Consider the following 17,144-nt stretch of genomic DNA (forward strand, 5'->3'; position numbering starts at 1 on the left):
ACCCCAAATTGAGGTAAATTCCTCAAACTAACTGGCCCATAATCTTCAAAAGTGTCCAAGTCATCAAGGCCAAGGAAAGACTGAGGAACTATTTCAGACTGAAAAAGACCAATGAGACATGACAGCTAACTGCAACATGAGATTCTAGACTGAATCCTTTTACTATAAAGGACAGACATTATTGGAGTAACTGGCAAAACTTGAATGTGATCTGCAGATTAGATGGTAGCACTATTTCAAAGTTAATTTCTTGATTTTTCAAGGTTGTATTGTGGTTTTGGAGGAGAATGTCTTATTGTAGAAAATAAAGTATTCAGGGGAAGGGGACATCATGCAACTTACTCCTATAAGGTTCTGAAGCAAAAAAATTAAAAAAGGAAAAACTTACAGAGGGAGTTTAAGTTATATATAAATAACATGCACTATAATAATTCCTTATATAACCATTAAGTAATTAGCATCATGTTTTTAGCAATAGTAATGAGAAAAATACTAAAATATTCAAATTCTCTAACAATTTTCTGCCTGTTGCTGGTTTATAACTTAAATGTTATGAGATGTCAAAGAACAGAGAAACTATGTTCTGTACTGCAAGGGTAAGAGCAAACAATCATCTGTAGTAGAACAATGTCTGTTTCTGAATAAAGACTCGAGCGGTGATATTAGACAATCATTTGTCCTATTAAGCAACTTTCTTCTTTAAAATATGAAATGTGGGTTAAATCTGTTAAGCAAGATAGATAATCCTTTAGGTTGCAGTATCAATACCCATGACATTCTGAATTCTGTCATTCAAATGATTCAGTTGATTAAAACATTTGCTTTTCTTAGAACATCTCTAGCAAAAACAAGAGAGAAAGCAATTCACTTCATAGAAAACAGTATGAGCAAATGAATCTTTGTAAATGGGGATGCGGGAGGGAATGAGTCAATTTCTGGTGACTAATTTCAGAAATTGCTAGATTCTAAAATGAATTTGACTGATCCTCTAGTTAGTTGGTTATAGACTACAAATGCTGTAACCTCTTACCTTTAAAGCACATACTCCAGTTTCAAAGCAGATTTTTAAAATATGGATAATACTAAACGCTACATACAACATACAGCATTTCCAAACATTTCTAATACAAATAACTTATGAAATTTATTTGGAAAATATTTGACTGTCTATATGGTATCAGATACTATATTAAGAATAAGAGCTATGGTCCCTGACCTCAAAATCAGATTAGTAATAAGGAAGACAAACAAGTGGGAATAGTAATACTAATTAGGTGATATACATATAATAATAAAGATATACACAGGCATTATGGGAACATAGAAGAATAAAGAGTATACTGGAGCTGGTCATCTCTCCTCAGCACCCATAATACCCTCTTAGAACTGATTGCCAGCAAAGGGCAATCCTATATTTCTGTGGCCCTGACATACCTGTTTCAGGTGAACCAGGGGAGACACCTGAACAAGTTAAGACAATCAGACTACCTCTTCAGAAAATTTGTAAAAAGAAAAAAGAAATCAGCCAAACAGAGGTATACAGTAGACATTCAAAATCATACTCAGGACTGGTGGACATTTTCTGTCACATTCATACTGATAAGAAATTAATGAAAGCCAGAATGGAGTAGGCACAGAAAAAGAGACAAGATACTACGTACCCAAGAAGAAGGAAATTAGTTTGTGATGTCTGACTATGCTTTCTGTATTGGGTCATGCAAGAATCTTCTGTATACTGAGTATGAGCTCCTTTTTTTTTTTATTTTAAAGTTGAATTTATCTGATTTTCCACCCTCTAACTAAGACAAGTACCTAGTCAACCCTGGAGAGAGGGTCTGGGAAGGTACTGAAGGAAGTAGTGCCTGGGCTTAAGTCTTCTCAAAGAAAGAAGGGATGATGTTTTGGGCAGAAGAGACAGCATGCAGAAGCACAATAAAGTAGAGTATACTGAAGGATCTCCAAGAATTTCTGACAGCTAAAGCATGGGATATATGGTTGAAGGGAAGAGAAGGGAGGCAAATCTTAAAGGGCCTTTAATATCCCAGCAAGGCATTTGGAGTTCAACGTCACCCCATCTCATCCCTACCCCAAGGTTATAAACTGGCCCTGCACCAAAAAACTTTTTTGAATGTATATATATTTTTATTGAAGTATAGTCAGTTTATAATGTTGTGTCCTGCACCAAAACATTGAGCTAAGAAAGTTTTTCAATTTTTTAAATGGTCGTGGGGTATTAGTGGGGGGAGGGGAGAAGCAGCAACAGAGACTATATGTGACGCCCATAAAGCCTAAAAGCTTACTATCTGGCTTTTTAAAGAAAAAGTTTGCTTAACCTGCTGTAAAAAATGGAAAAATTTTAAATAGGTGAATTAGTTAATCAAAGGGGCATTTTTGCAAGATGACTAATAGAAATGAGGAGGATGGATTAGTGAGAGTAACACTCACTACGCATAAGAAAACCAGAACAAGTTACTGCTAGGAAAGAGCTATACTCAAGCAGTGCCAGACAAAATGAGAGGAAAGGACAAGTTATGGAATAAATGCTCTTAAGATAAAGCCTCTAATTCTTAACATTGTCTGCAGAACCTTGCATGCACTGACCTCTGCCTCCCACCTCAGTCTTATGCTACCTTGATTTCTTGGCAACAGTTATGCAGGCTTTTAGGCAGCTTCCTCTCTCAGCCTAAAGTGCTCTTACCTCCCACTCATTTGTTCCTCTGTTAGTTAATACCACTTACCTCTGATCTCCCTCCATCCACTATCCCTCTACCCTAAAATTCAGATGTCTCATTTACTTAGTCACTCAGTCAATAAATATTTATCGACCACATGCAAAAGGGTAGGAATTATACTAGATTCCAGGATACAACGATGCAGACACAATCCTGGTCTCACAGAATTTACATTTTATGGAAAATACTTCTAACAAAATCAGTGGACTTGAAAATTTAAGCTGATTAAGTAGATCAAAAGTATTTTATGTACGTATCCGTGTGTAACAAAATTATTGAGCATTGCCACCCTTTCCTCCTTATACCTGTTTAAGCATTTTTACTTTTTCAAATATATGTACATTTAGATGATTTCCCAAGTTTTTGTCAAAATCAGAGTAACTGTACATTTACACAGTTTTATTTTCGATCTGAATCTCCAGATTCAGGTACAACAGAATAGGCCAATTTGCTTTTGTATCTTGATACATCTGACAAAGTCTATCACTAAACTATCACATTTTGAAAGCTTTTGTATGCCACATCACATTTATTAAATCAATATTTGCCTCCCATTTTTACAAGCTACATCTGCAAACTGTAAAGGGCTTGAGAAGAGAAACCATTATACTTAATATCTTTAACATTAGCACACTGTGACTGGCATATAGTAGATGTTCAATAAAGGAATGTTCGAAGTACTATATAACTTTCTATTAATGTTTCCACTCAGCATGAAATAATCATAACACTAAACTTAGTTTTCCTAACTCAATCCAAAAGCAAATAAATTTGACATTTTAGTTAGCTTGTACAGTCGCAGAGTGGGTAATACTTTTTGTCCAAAGTATTTTTGAAATACAGAAAATATCAAGGATTACCTCCTGTTACTGTCCTTATAAAATCCTAGGAGAGTTGAGATTTTCATATTGTGACCCTTTGCTATAGAAGGTTCTACAGTCAGATAAGTCTAGGAGCCTCTGGTTTATACAAAATTCCGCATTTTTATGTAAGTCTTCTCTGTGCTTTTTATATGCTGATATGAACTGTAGCTCCAAAAGGACATTTCCAAATTTGCTGTGCCTCAGAAGTTTTTTTTTTTTTTCTTTTTCACTAAATACTATTAATATGGTAGGACACTAGCATTCTGAGGACTAATGTCTGGAAAATTCTCGAATTCTGTAATATTTGAGAGATAATCACAAAATAAAGGAACACTTTTGCACTAAAAGCTTAAAATCTCTTACCTTTCTAGCTGGTGGGCCATGAGCTTTATTTACTCTGCTGCCAGGAATCCCTCAGCTCTAATCAAGTAAGCAGTGCTTCTCAAGTTTCCATCTAAGTATTCCTAGGGCAAAGGAGAGGCAGAAAAGAGCAAACTCATTACTCTGCAAGATCTAAAGAATTCCACAATAAAATTTTCAAATGTTTATTTTATACTTTAAAATGCTCACGAGTTTTGCCTTCCATTTCATTATTTTTTAATATAAAAATTAAGGTTCCCTCCAAAATCTTCAGTGCTCCATGAAAGTGTTTATCCTGTGGCCTCCCATAGGATACCTATCAGAGGTGTAGCAGTTCCAGGGATTAAAGTATGGCATGGGAATCTTGGTGAAAAGAAAAATAATACTTTTTAATATAATGGAAGAGAGGTGGTCATAGCTGATCAGTGGAATGGTAGTGCTGGATCTGAGTGGAGATTAATAGTTTTTCTTGTGTCAGTGCTTTTCACATAAGACTTTATGTGCTTCTTGTCTGGAAACTACTTGATTTTTTAATTTCTGTATCAGTTAGGATTAGATTCAGCTGGGTGTGACAGAAAACTCAAAATAACAATGGCTTAAATGATTCTGAAGCTTGTTTCTCTCACATGAACACAGGCAGTACAGAACCACAGTCATTAGGAACCCAGGCTCCTTCCATTTTGTTGTTTTGCCATCCTAAACACGTGGCGCCCCCTTCATGGTTTAAAATAACTACTCAAGGTCTAGCCATCACATCAAACAGCATGGAGAATGGGGAGATGAGCAATAGACTTCCTTTAAAGAAACTTATCTTATAGAATCTTACAGAAATCTTTTCAGAATCTTTTCAGAAATCTAGAACTTAAATCACATGGCCATGGCTAGCAGGAAGCTAGGAAATATATTCTTTATTTCGCCATATGCTCAGCCAAAAAGTGGAGCATCTACAGTAAGGAGAAAGAAGAGAATGAATACTGGTGGACAACTAATTGTTTCTGTCATCATACTCAGCTCATTCCAAAATGTAAGATGGTTAGGTACCTTGTAGAGGTGCCCTGAGCAGTCTACTAAAGGGAACTTTCAAAAGCAGAAAGCCCTGCCAGTGGCCAAGGAGCAAGGCCAATATTCATAAGGTCTTTTCTAAATATTCAAGGCCAATCTGTAGGTGACAGAATAAGACAGAAAAAATCTGAAGACCATAACAACAATGCAAGAGTAAAGAAACAACCTAAATAGTTGCAGTTTGGGAAGATAAACTCATTAAGCAGTTCACAAAACTTAGAAATGATTACACAGGACCATTATGTAAGTAATGGTGTGTCTAAGGTAAGACTGGGTAAGACTTGGCAGAATGCTCACTTGCCAATTGCATTAGGAAGATAGTGATCCCAGAAGCAAGATGTTAAAGGGAAAGTTGACTTTCCTCTTCCATTATTTGAGGGCTGAGCTCCCATACACGAGGGACATGTATGAACTTGGAGATTTCCTTATTGCACAGACTGTTGGAAAGAAGGGTTGCACTTTACCCTGAATAAAGTTGGCTTAAACAGCCTTAATATGTTTAAAACTTCTGATGCAAATACCAAAAGCTATAAGGACTGTCATTTCAAAGCTGGCAATAAAATTCTATTTTATATATAGACTGTTCCTTAAAGGAAAAGGGACCAGAAGAGGATATTCAGCTATACAAATGTAAATTGGGGACTATAAATGGAGCAACAATTCAAAGGACAAATGGCTCTGTAGGATAATGTTAAAGTTTACATCTTCCAGGCAGAGATAAATTTCTGCAAACTGTTCCTTTTGGGGAAATGTTTATTTTTAAGTATGGCTCCAGATTTTTCTGTGGAGTGTTTGTGTTCTTGGTTCAGCAGTTGCTCACAAAAGACCAGGAACTTACACCCTAGAAAACAGCAAGATAGACCTCTGGGCTTCTCTTCAAGCAAAAAGCAATAAGCTAGCCAGCTGTATTTGGCATATACAGCTTACGTTTTATGCATGCAACGTTAAGCTAACCATCCTGACTGAAAGACACTGAAAATGAGGGGCTTTTTGTTTTTTGTTTGTAACTTGAAGGGCACAGATGTAAGGAACATCTCTTTTATCATTACTACCCTACCCTAGTTACTGTATACGTATTTCTTATATTTGGATATAACTAACTAGTAGGTAAGGGGGAGAATCTCTGCTGAAGGGGGCAAACATTCTCTCTTGGACATGGACTCAGTAAAGTCCACTCAAGGGCAACCCTGGGTAGTAGAGAGAAGTTGCCTTCTGGCCTTGTGGGAGGACAGGAGCTAGGCAGGTCGGGGACAGACTTTCAGGGCAGCAATGTTCAGACAGGTGTATGTATTACTGAAGGTAGACTAAGACTTTCCAAGGGACACCTGAGTGAGATAAGTTTTAAGAAAATCAATTACTGTATCTTCAGTATCCTTATGTTTGCTTTCCTAAAAATAATCTGCCTAGATTCCCTAAGTCCTCATTCTTCCACATTTCAAAAGAAACCCATACCTTTTCGCCATACTAAATCTTAATACAATGCACCGCCCAGGTTATAAAAAAACTTCCATGGAACAAAATAAGGGACTAATTTAAAATAAGAGTGTCTTAAAGCTTCCATTAATCAAGGCACATTAACCTCAGCCTTGTGTCTTTCCCTGTCTTATAAATATTGCTGTTAAAGCAAAGCCTGGCTTTAATAATGGTGTTTTGCTCTGTGTTGAGGAATGTTCTGAATTAAGATAAATTGTACACTGATTACAGGAACAAAAAAACCCCTTTGATTTAATGATTGCCTCTTCTATTCTCAGACTACTGTCCAAAAATGCATTGTCCTGAGAGGGAGGTCCATGAGAACAAAGCAAAGAGGAAATCAACAGGAAACTCTGAAAAGTTCTATTTATATTTGTTGCAGAGAAGTGGGATAAGGTGATTAAAAGAGTTTAAAACATTAAAATACACTGGATTCAAATAAAATTATGATGAAGTAGAAATTAAGTAAGTTCAATAAGAAAAAGGAACAACAAAAATGCCCAATTGTTAAAGATGAATTAATTCAAGTTTGGTTTTTAAAACTAGTAATAGTACTAAGTCACTAAGGATCACAGTTGATCTTTGAACAACGCAGAGGTCGGGGCACGGATCCTCTACACAGCAGAAAACCTGAGTATAATTTATAGGCAGCACTTTATATCTGTGGATCCTCTGTTTTCACAGTTCTGCTTCCAAAGATTCAACTATTGGCAGATGGCACTGTTGTATTTACTACTGAAAAAAATCCACGTAAGTGGATCCACACAGTTCAAACCCATGTTGTTCAAGGATCAACTGTACTTATAAGAGATTGGTATCCGTATCTTGAAAAGCCAGAAACTGTACTTCTTTTTAACTATTTAAACTTACGAAGAAAATGTTAGGAATCAACTTAGAAATGTGCAACAGTACATAGTTTATCAAATTTCTTTTCAGGAGTATATATGCGTGTACTTGGCAGAACGGCCCTCCAAAGATGTTGACACCTTAATCCCTGGAACCTATGAATAGGTTATGTTACATGGCAAAATGGACTTTGCAGATGTAAAAATGATCACAGATCCTAAAACAAGAAGATTATCCTGGGTTATCCAGATGGCCCAATCTAATCACATAAGCCAGTAAAAGCAGAGAACTTTGTCAGATTTTGGCAGCAGAAGCCACAGAAATATGCAAGCATGAGAGAAGACTTTACTTGCTATCACTGGAAGGGGCAGCACTGAAAGCATTTCAGCTTCTATGAGCAAAGACCAGCCCTGGCTGATAGCAAGGAAAGAGAGACCTCAGTTCTGTAACTTCGGTCAACAATTTGAATGAACTAAGAAGTGCATTCTTCCTCAAAAAGAAGAAAAGAAAAAAAAGAATGCAGCTCTGCCAACATACTGATTTTTGGCTTGGCTTTGTAAGATCCTAAGCAGAGGGCTCAGAGCCCTAGACCTCTTTTATATACATACAAAAACTGAGGTAAATTCGGGTTGTTTTATGATGCAAAGTATGTGGTAATTTGTGATGCAGGAATAGAAAATTAATAAAGTAAGCAAAAATGCTAAGGTATTCAGAAATATAGGCCCGTGGCTCAAGGAACCTTACAGATACAGCACCTTCTCTGTGCTCTAATTTCCTTCTCAAATCTTGGTCAAGTACCACAAAATGCCAAGAAACTATCCTAGAGCTCACACTAGGAATAGCAATATGGTCATAATAGCAAACTTAAACCTATGAAGTTGAAAACACGTAGCTAATAAGCTAGTAGGATGTCATTCCCCTTTCAAGGTTAAAATATCGTTGAGTTTTTAAATCAGAACAAATTTAAATGGTATGATTTCACCACTATCCTCACCAGTAAGAAAAATATACTAGTTTCAGGACTGTCAGAAATAATAAAAGAAAATAACACTGTATTGGTTAAGATACATTAAGTATACTGCATGGCACTCACATGTCTATTGAGTTTATCAGAAGTTTTATTTTATTTCTCTTTGATTTCAAATGTACATTTTCCTAATAATTAATTCTAATCTTACTACCTTCTTTATTTTTAAAGCCAGAAACTGAGAGCTACATAGCTTATCTTTCAGACAGAAGATTTCTACATTAATCTTTAATCCATGAATTTGATCTTATCCCATAAGGTTATTCGGTATATAATGTTTACTTCATCAATGTAAGGAAATCACTCTTTCAGCAGTGAGAAAAATATAAGCTCAGCATTAATGGAAAAAAGCAGCAGTTTTTAATGGTTCTCCACTCACAGCAGACAAAACAGATGTTCTTCACACATATCACAACTCCCAAGAGCATACCAAAGTTTTGAGGAAATTCCTCAAAGCAGATGGGACACACAAAGAGAACCACAGACTTTTCTCAATATTGTATTCATAAAAGTTGGTCCTCTGGATTCAACCAACCTCGGATCAAAAAGATTCGGGTGGAAGAAATTCCAGAAAGTTCCAAAAAACAAATCTTGTATCTGCCTCCTGCCTGTTAACTACTTACATAGCATTAACATTGTATTAGGTATCATACATAATGTAAAGATGATTTAAAGAATACTGAAGGTTATATACAAGTGCTATGCCACTTTATCTAGGGGACTTGAGCATCCACGGATTTTGGCATTTGCAGGGAATCCTGGAACCAATCCCCCACAGATACCAACAGTAATATCAGCCCAATTAATAAAAATACAAGCAGACCAATTCTTAAGTCAAACTTCATTTTTTAAGTGAGTCAATTATTCCTAGACCTCTAATTCCTAGGTGATAAAAGGTAAGCAACTTCTTGTTTTATAGTTTAAAATTAATTAGAATGACATTAGAAATAGATAAATACAAACAACTTACAGATTAATGGTTACAAATATGAAGTGTTAATGCAAGTTTTTTCTAATAACATCATTTTAGACTTGTCTGGCAATCATATCTGTTATATGAAATAACATCTATAGCATTACTTTTGCTCAAAGGAAGATGTGTAAAATGTGCTTATCCATCATTGCTCTTTTCCTGACTAAAAACTTGTATTTGTAAAAGTAAAAAGAATAAACAGAAATAGAAATTTACAGCTCACCAAGAACTACAATAATTTCTAACCATCACTGCTCAGGAGTACATCAATAATAATTTCTCATTATGAAGAGAGCAAAAATAAGATAATGTACAGATTATGTACAATCCCCATGACAACACTGATAAGCTTACCTCTCCTCCCTTGCAAAGTATGTCAAAATTCAAGTAAATGAAAGAGATATTACCTCAGAAATAACCCTCAATCCAAAATCCATACTTAAACGATCATTATAACCTACCTTACAGATGATAAAAAATATCAGTGATAACAATGTGAATGAGAAATATTGTTCTTATATTACATAATTAGTAAATAATTCAAAAGAGCAAACATTAGAAGTGTGATATTTTAATTTAATCATCTTTTCCACTACAGACAAGAAAAAAATGAAAGGTCTTACCGAAATGTTTATAGCAGGATTCCTAGAGCAGAAGAAAATGATTATTTGGATTGTATGGAAATCATAGTATCACAATTTTATCATCTGAAAATATGGATATGTGTTTTATACAGTTTTATATAGAAAAAAGTAACCCTTGGGAAGAAGGGATGTATATGGAACTACAAGTATAAGATATTCTCTCACATGGATTTATGAAAATTCTAAGGTAGTAAGTTCCACCACAAATTTTAAGTTCCTAGGGAAAACCCAACATTATTGTGAAAGTTACCAAACTTTGTACTGCCTTGAAGCCACATCACATGCGTGCCTGTCAGAGTTGTGCTGGGTTATTATTTTTGAATGAACTTTAACAGTAATAATTACCATACCATACATTGAGTACTCATTAAGCTCCTAACACTGTTTCCAGTATTGTATTATTTGAATGTTCACAAGGCTATGAGTTAAGTATTATCTTTAAAGATATGGAAACTGAGGCACACAGAAGTTATATTATATGCCCAGGGTGACACAGATAATAAGTGGCAGACTCATGAAACCTAACGAATAACTACCCTACAACATTAATTATAAACTTAGAGTGTGCCAGAAGAGGATACTGAGGAAACAAAAACTCAGTCAATCTGGCTGTAACATACATATTCTTTTTTTAGAGATGTAATTTTTTTTTATTGAGTTATAATCAATTTACAATGTTGTATCAATTTCTGGTGTACAGCACACTTCTTCAGTCATACATGAATATGCATGTATTCATTTTCATATTCTTTTTCACCATGAGCTACTACAAGATATTGAATATATTTCCCTGTGCTATACAGTATAAACTCGTTTATCTACTTTATATATACCAGTCAGTATCTGCAAATGTTGAACTCCCAGTTTATCCCTTCCCACCCTCCTCCACCCTGGCAACCACAAGTCTGTATTCTATGTCTGTGAGTCTATTTCTTTTTTATATATAAGTTCATTTGTCTTTTTTTTTTAGATTCCACATGAGTGATATCATATTTTTTTTTCTTTCTCTTTCTGGATAACTTCACTTAGAATGATATTCTCCAGGGCTATCCATGTTGCTGCAAATGGCATTATTTTATCATTTTTTATGGCTGAGTAGTATTCCATTTTAGAAATATACCGTAACTTCTTTATCCAGTCATCTGTCGATGGACATTTAGGTTGTTTCCATGTCTTGGTTATTGTAAATAGTGCTGCTATGAACATTGGAGTGCAGGTATCTTTTTGAATTAGAGTTCCCCCTGGATATATGCCCAGGAGTGGGATTGCTGGGTCATATGGTAAGTCTATTTTTAGTCTTTTGAGGAATCTCCATACTGTTTCCCACAATGGCTGCACCAAACTGCATTCCCACCAACAGTGTAGGAGGGTTCCCTTTTCTCCACACCCTCTCCAGCATTTATCATTAGCTATAACATACACATTCTTTATTTGAAGGGTTACCTATATGGAAATAATGTCATTATGAATTTTAATAATTCATAAATGTATAGTTCAGAAAGTAGCTCTTATATTAAAACAAACCAGCATAAGAATCCAATGTGTAAACTATGTAATACTGCATAAAATTTAAAGATTATTGTTACTAGAATGTCAAAAGTTTCAGTAATCTGCAAAGGAAATAGAGTGAAATGACAAAATATGAAATATACACTATCTGTCCCAGCAGATCACTGGTAGGCAAATAACTAAATTGATATAGTCAACGAAATAAAACTTCTAAATAATGCAGCTTACTCCCATTAATAATTCCTAGCTAAGTAAGCCTCCTTTTTAATAAGCACAATTCCAAAGTTGGTAAAACTATGACAAAGTTGGTGTATTCATATTCTGATGATGGCTTAACTCTTTGGGGAGGCAAAAATTTGGCAACTGTAGAAACATTTATATCCTTTGACCTAGTAATCTTATTTGAGGTTGGTATCCTACAGAAACAATTCAAAATAAGAAAAAAGATATATGCTTAGAGATAATTAGGTCAATGTTAAAATAGGCAGAAACTGAAAATTATTTTCCTGTTGGGCATTTAAAATTGAGAAAATTTTAATAGTCAGTTGGTAAACTATCATGTAATCATTAAACATTACAAAGATTAGATAACATGGGACAATGCAAATGCTATAAAAGTAAAATAAAAAATTGTATCTATGATATTATAATTCTGTAAAAACTGTAATGTATATAAACAGATTAGATGACAACAAAAATGATGAAAACAACTGTTAGTAGGGCAAAATTGGAGCTGATTTCTGGTAACACTATTCCAATAAGTATTAAATAAACAAAAGGAAACGCACTAACCTGAACAGTAGAATTAGAAAAAATACAGGTGTAAAATTGGAATGACAAAGATTTAGATTCAGTTAGGCAAATTAAAGAATGGTAAGGGAACATATTTATAAATTTAAAGTCATATATAGGTGAAGGTAATCATATAATACCAAAATAACCAAAACACACTTGGCAATTTACCAACTGGCTTTTGCCACCCTGTCTTTCCCTACTAATCTTGTTGAGAGTCTCTCCAGTAATAAGCTACTATTACTGTTGCAAGTGCTTTCTATTCCTTGGGTATTAAGACAGAAAAAAATCATTGAGAATCACTATCTTTGTTAAGATACAGAATGCAGACCTGGGTGAATAGGCCTAGCCCTTCAAAGCATTTTGTTTATTTATATCCCTTCTTGCTGCAAAAAATGTGTTTAATTACTACCAAAGCCAAAATGCCAAAAAGAAAAAAAAAATCACTTAACATACTTAAAAATGTAAATGAATACACCAGTTTCAAGGTTGTTTAAAAAAATGAAAATAGGATATATAATAATTTATCTATAATTATATGATATACGGTTATAATATATGCAAAATAACTCCAGTTATTGTTGGCCTTCAAGATCCACAAACTTCCTTAAATTTCTATGAAACTGTACCTTACACTAACTTTTTAACCTTAAGAAACAGAACAAAAGAAATAAAGTATTTTGTGGGATCTTCCCCTAAATATGAATAGGTGAATACTATCACTACTACCTCATGACTAAAAGTTACATTAAGAGAATATGCAGAATTTTAGATAAGTTCTCAGTCTCAAGAAATAGGTGTGAGTATAGGATAAACACAGAAATAAACTAAGTTAAATTACTGACTATAATAAGGCAAATCTGTTGTTTTACTTACAATATCTTTTAATTACAGAGAACAGCTTAACAAGTACTTTATGGATTTATGTTTAAAAATCAATTATTGTTATTCATTATGTTTTAAGTGAGAGATTCTGGTGAAAATTTGGTTTTAAATAGGGAGACTTCAACTACTTTACCTTCTCTAGGACTTTACAGTAAGAATATCAAAAAGAAAGAAGTGCTTACAGACTTACTTCATACTAGAAGGGAGAGTGTGAAGACAAAATGAGTGGAAACAGCATATATGGTGGGATTGTTTACTTGACCTAACATCTAACATGATCTAACAATTTAATTTCCCAGCAAAGAATATACAAATCATTAAAAGCCACGTTTTCCAAAATAAAAATGATTTCTTGAGAGTTAATGCTAATCATTGGTAGATGTCTGATGTAGAGCATATCTTTTTAAAAAACGATATTCATTCAGCTTCTAAATCCTTAATACCAATAAAAAGCATCCCTCCAAATTATTCGCTAAAGAGCTGACATAATCATTTCTACTGTTATCTTAGTTTAAAAATATGAAACAAATACTCCAAGTAAAAAAGTAAATGCAAGAATTTCTGGATTACATATTTAATAGATATTGAATATGAAATAAACATTCTTAGTAAGGTATTTTAAAAAGAACTTCCAAAAAATACAACCAGATCTATAGAAGACATTATGTACCTTAAACACACACACACCCACAAAAGTACTTGAAAGCTCCTTCCTTACTGACAATTAAAAAACAAACACCTATGTTTTGAATTACCACAATATTATATTTTAAATAATTAAAAACTCAATGGTAGTAACATCCTCTCAAAACAAGATTTAACATGTCTTATGAAAGCAGCATAAACAGCACTGTAAATTTGGAATATTCTTGCAAATTATTTTACAAAAATTAGGATTCACTTATTGATGGCCTTAAAGATTCATGAACTTAATTCTGCTTTCTGATTTGAAGAAAGGCATCTATATTTTAGAACACACTTTACAATGATGTTCCTGCAGTTTTGAAAAAAATGTTAACAGTGAATTCAAGTTACTGTAACAAATTTAAATTTAATTACAAGATATAATAGCTACTGTATTTGTCTTTTAGGGCACTTAACCCTGTAGGGATGACTTTTTAACAAGCTTCTCACCGTCTCAGTTTTGGTACAACAGACCAAGGGTATAAGCTTTAAGATTATGCCTAAAATGACTATTACTGACTGTGGTTATGAATTACTTCAGATAGGACAAAGTGTGCTCAGAGGAACAGTTTTTGTTCTGATTTCAAATATATACATGACATTTATTTATGGTTACCGTCTCCATAATTTAAAATTTCTAAGAAATTATAACTTTCACATTGTAATTTAGGGATTAGTCAACAGGAGTAAGGTCCACCAGGAGTAATCCCTTTTACTCCGTCATATTCACAGTAGTTCTGCTCTTGGCCTGACCAGTTTTAAGACTCTTCATTAAGCAAAGACAATTTTATACTACTTAAGGGCACGAAAATAGTCCCCAGCTCCTCCACCCTCTCCCTCCTTCTAGCGTCAGTTCAACCAGCAAACACAAAACACACAACACACACACACGCACACACACACACACACACAGTCGGCCCTGGTCCCCAGAGCATCAATAAAAAGTGCAGGTTATTTCCCTATAGAAGCTCCGCAGTCCACTCAAGAAAAATTGGGGAAAATACCAGAATTAATCGGCACCCGCACCTCAGCCCCGCCCCACCGGGAAAAGGGGGAGGGGGTGGCGGGAATGTGAAGGGACAGGAAGGACAGAAAAGGCTCAGACTTCCAGCTCCCAGGTTCTCCAAACCATTTGTCCCAACAGCTTCCACCGCAGACAGAGACCCTGACCCTATTTTCAGCCGCCCCTCTGATCCTCTTCCCCACCACCATCACAGACAGTCCTCAACCACTGAGTGGGAGACCACAGCCGGCCCTCTTCTTGTTCAACCCAAGGACTGAGGAGGGGTGTCTCCCTGTGCCCTAGGGGGATCCGACGCGTGCCCCAGGGACCTTTGAACTGACCAGAGAAGTGGAAGATATATCAGGGGGAGGGGTCTAAGAGGAGCCGTTATTCCTTTTTCCTCTTCGTTAGGAAAGCGCGCGAGAAGGAGGGGCCGGAACAACAAATGCCAGTTACCTAACGGTCCGGCCCGGCCAGCCGGGCTCCTGAGGCCCACGCCGCGCGGGCCGCTGAGGTAGCAGCACAGCCGCAGCCGCCCCAAGAGCTAGGCACCGAGGCAGGAGCGCCCGAGGTGATGGTAAGCGGGGGGTGGGGACTATGGTGAGAGACGTCGCCATGTTAGTGCCTTCCTTCTCCGTATCCCTACTGTCTCCAGTCCTGCGGCCCTCTCCCCATCACTACTCACCTTTCCAGGTCACTATTTCATGCCTCTTTCGGTCGCTGGGGAGGCCCGAGCTCAGCGGTGTTTACAAACTACCCCTGGAGGAAAGGGCTGAACCGCACTTTAAAGGCCACGGGCTCCCACAGGCTTCCGTCCTCTCTCGCGAGATCGGACTGACAACCCTTCTCTCCGCCCACTCCCGGCATCCCCGCTTTCTTCTCAGGCCCCTCCCCTCCACGCACACGCCCCTTCTTGCCTTCCTTCAGACCAAGCGCCTCCGGGTCAGGTGGTTCCGTCAGGCTTCAGGAAGGGGGCGGGACTTCAGGAGGGAGGGGTGAGGGGGCGGGAACCAAAGACTACCCGGGCGCTGGTTATTGGATAAAGAGCCCGGAGGGCGGGAAGCAATGGTGGAGGGGGCGGGACCAGAGAGTCAAAGGAGTGGTGCCTCCGTAACCCGCGAGCTAAGGAAGGCTGTGATTGGCAGCCGGCTGGAGGCGGACGCGAGTTGGGGCGCGGGAGCAGGTGGATGTAGAGGTCGCCTATGGAGGTTGATGGTATGCAGGGAAGAAAGGTGGACTCTGGAAAGGCTGCGAGTTGCGGGAGAGAAAGAGGAGGAGTCCTCTGAGCCCAGCTCGGGGAGCCTGGTATTTCCCTTGCTGTCCCTTCCTAGCCCGTCGGTAGGAAGGAGGTTAAAGCGTAGGGAGGCCCGCGCTGAAACCCACCTTCCCGCTACCCTGAAGCCTGGGAGGGGGAGCCTCGGTTAAGCGGAGGTTTAGAAGAGGCGGAGTTTGCCAGAAGTGACCCCACCCCCAGCCCCCGGCACGCCTAAAGCGGGAAAGCAAGATGTCAGTTCTGAAAATAAACGAAAAACCCTTTACTATGAGTGGCGTTTGTTCGAATTTTACTAATCTGTAACTGGAACTAATTCCTCCGGCTCTAAGCGCCCAGTACAGTGCATGATACTAGCATCAATTATGTTCTAAGTAACTTACTAAAAGTAAATACAATGCCTTCCACTGTATCTCCGTAACATAATGCAATGCCGGGACTGTTTATAAAAAAAAATCCTCCATGTTATGGTGGATACTATTTTATCAATTTTCCTTTACTTAGTAGTTATAGATAAAAATGTCAATTTTAATAGAAAGAATTTTAAACCTTTAAAACAACAACTCCGTATTAACATTTTAGAGAAGACCAAAGAACACCAAATTCGAATGTGGTGTAGAAATAGCATTCTTTCCACAATACTAAACTACCGCTTAATAAGTCGATGCACTGCCAAAAAAAATTCTGTCAAGCTTTGAAAGTAGCTGTTTAAAGAGGAGGGGGGATCACTTGATTAACATAAAGGAAAAAGAGTTCATATTTACTGCTGCAGTTGACACAGATACACTGCTAAACACAGAGAGAAGTAGTGCTGAAAATACTTCTTGTCTCTGATTCTCTTTACAACTTAAATATTTCAAATATTAACTGTAGGCATATTCACTGTTGAGAAGTATGATTGGGGCCCCTGCAAAAAATTGCATTAATTTTTTAAAGCACTTTTTTCAGTGCCTTGTTTTCCATTTATTAAGTGATGATTTCTAGAAATATTAATTAAGAATATTAATTAAGTTCACATATG

General features: G+C 36.7%; 1 protein-coding gene across 2 annotated transcripts in view; it reads right to left on the reverse strand.

Moving 5' to 3' along the window:
* ATF2 (activating transcription factor 2) overlaps positions 1 to 15,700 on the reverse strand; it is a 72,526-nt gene extending 56,826 nt beyond the window's left edge. The window contains exons 1-2 of one of the 2 annotated variants that reach the window (XR_004319950.1): positions 15,539 to 15,700; positions 3,959 to 4,059 (exon numbers count right to left, since the gene is read on the reverse strand). The gene's annotated coding sequence lies outside the window, so the exon portion shown is untranslated. The remainder of the gene's footprint in view (positions 1 to 3,958; positions 4,060 to 15,538) is intronic. The other variant, XM_014568385.2, reaches the window with a different exon arrangement.
* Positions 15,701 to 17,144: the final 1,444 nt, after the last annotated feature.

Source organism: Camelus ferus, chromosome 5, assembly GCF_009834535.1.
Source record: "Camelus ferus isolate YT-003-E chromosome 5, BCGSAC_Cfer_1.0, whole genome shotgun sequence".
NCBI lineage: Eukaryota > Metazoa > Chordata > Mammalia > Artiodactyla > Camelidae > Camelus > Camelus ferus.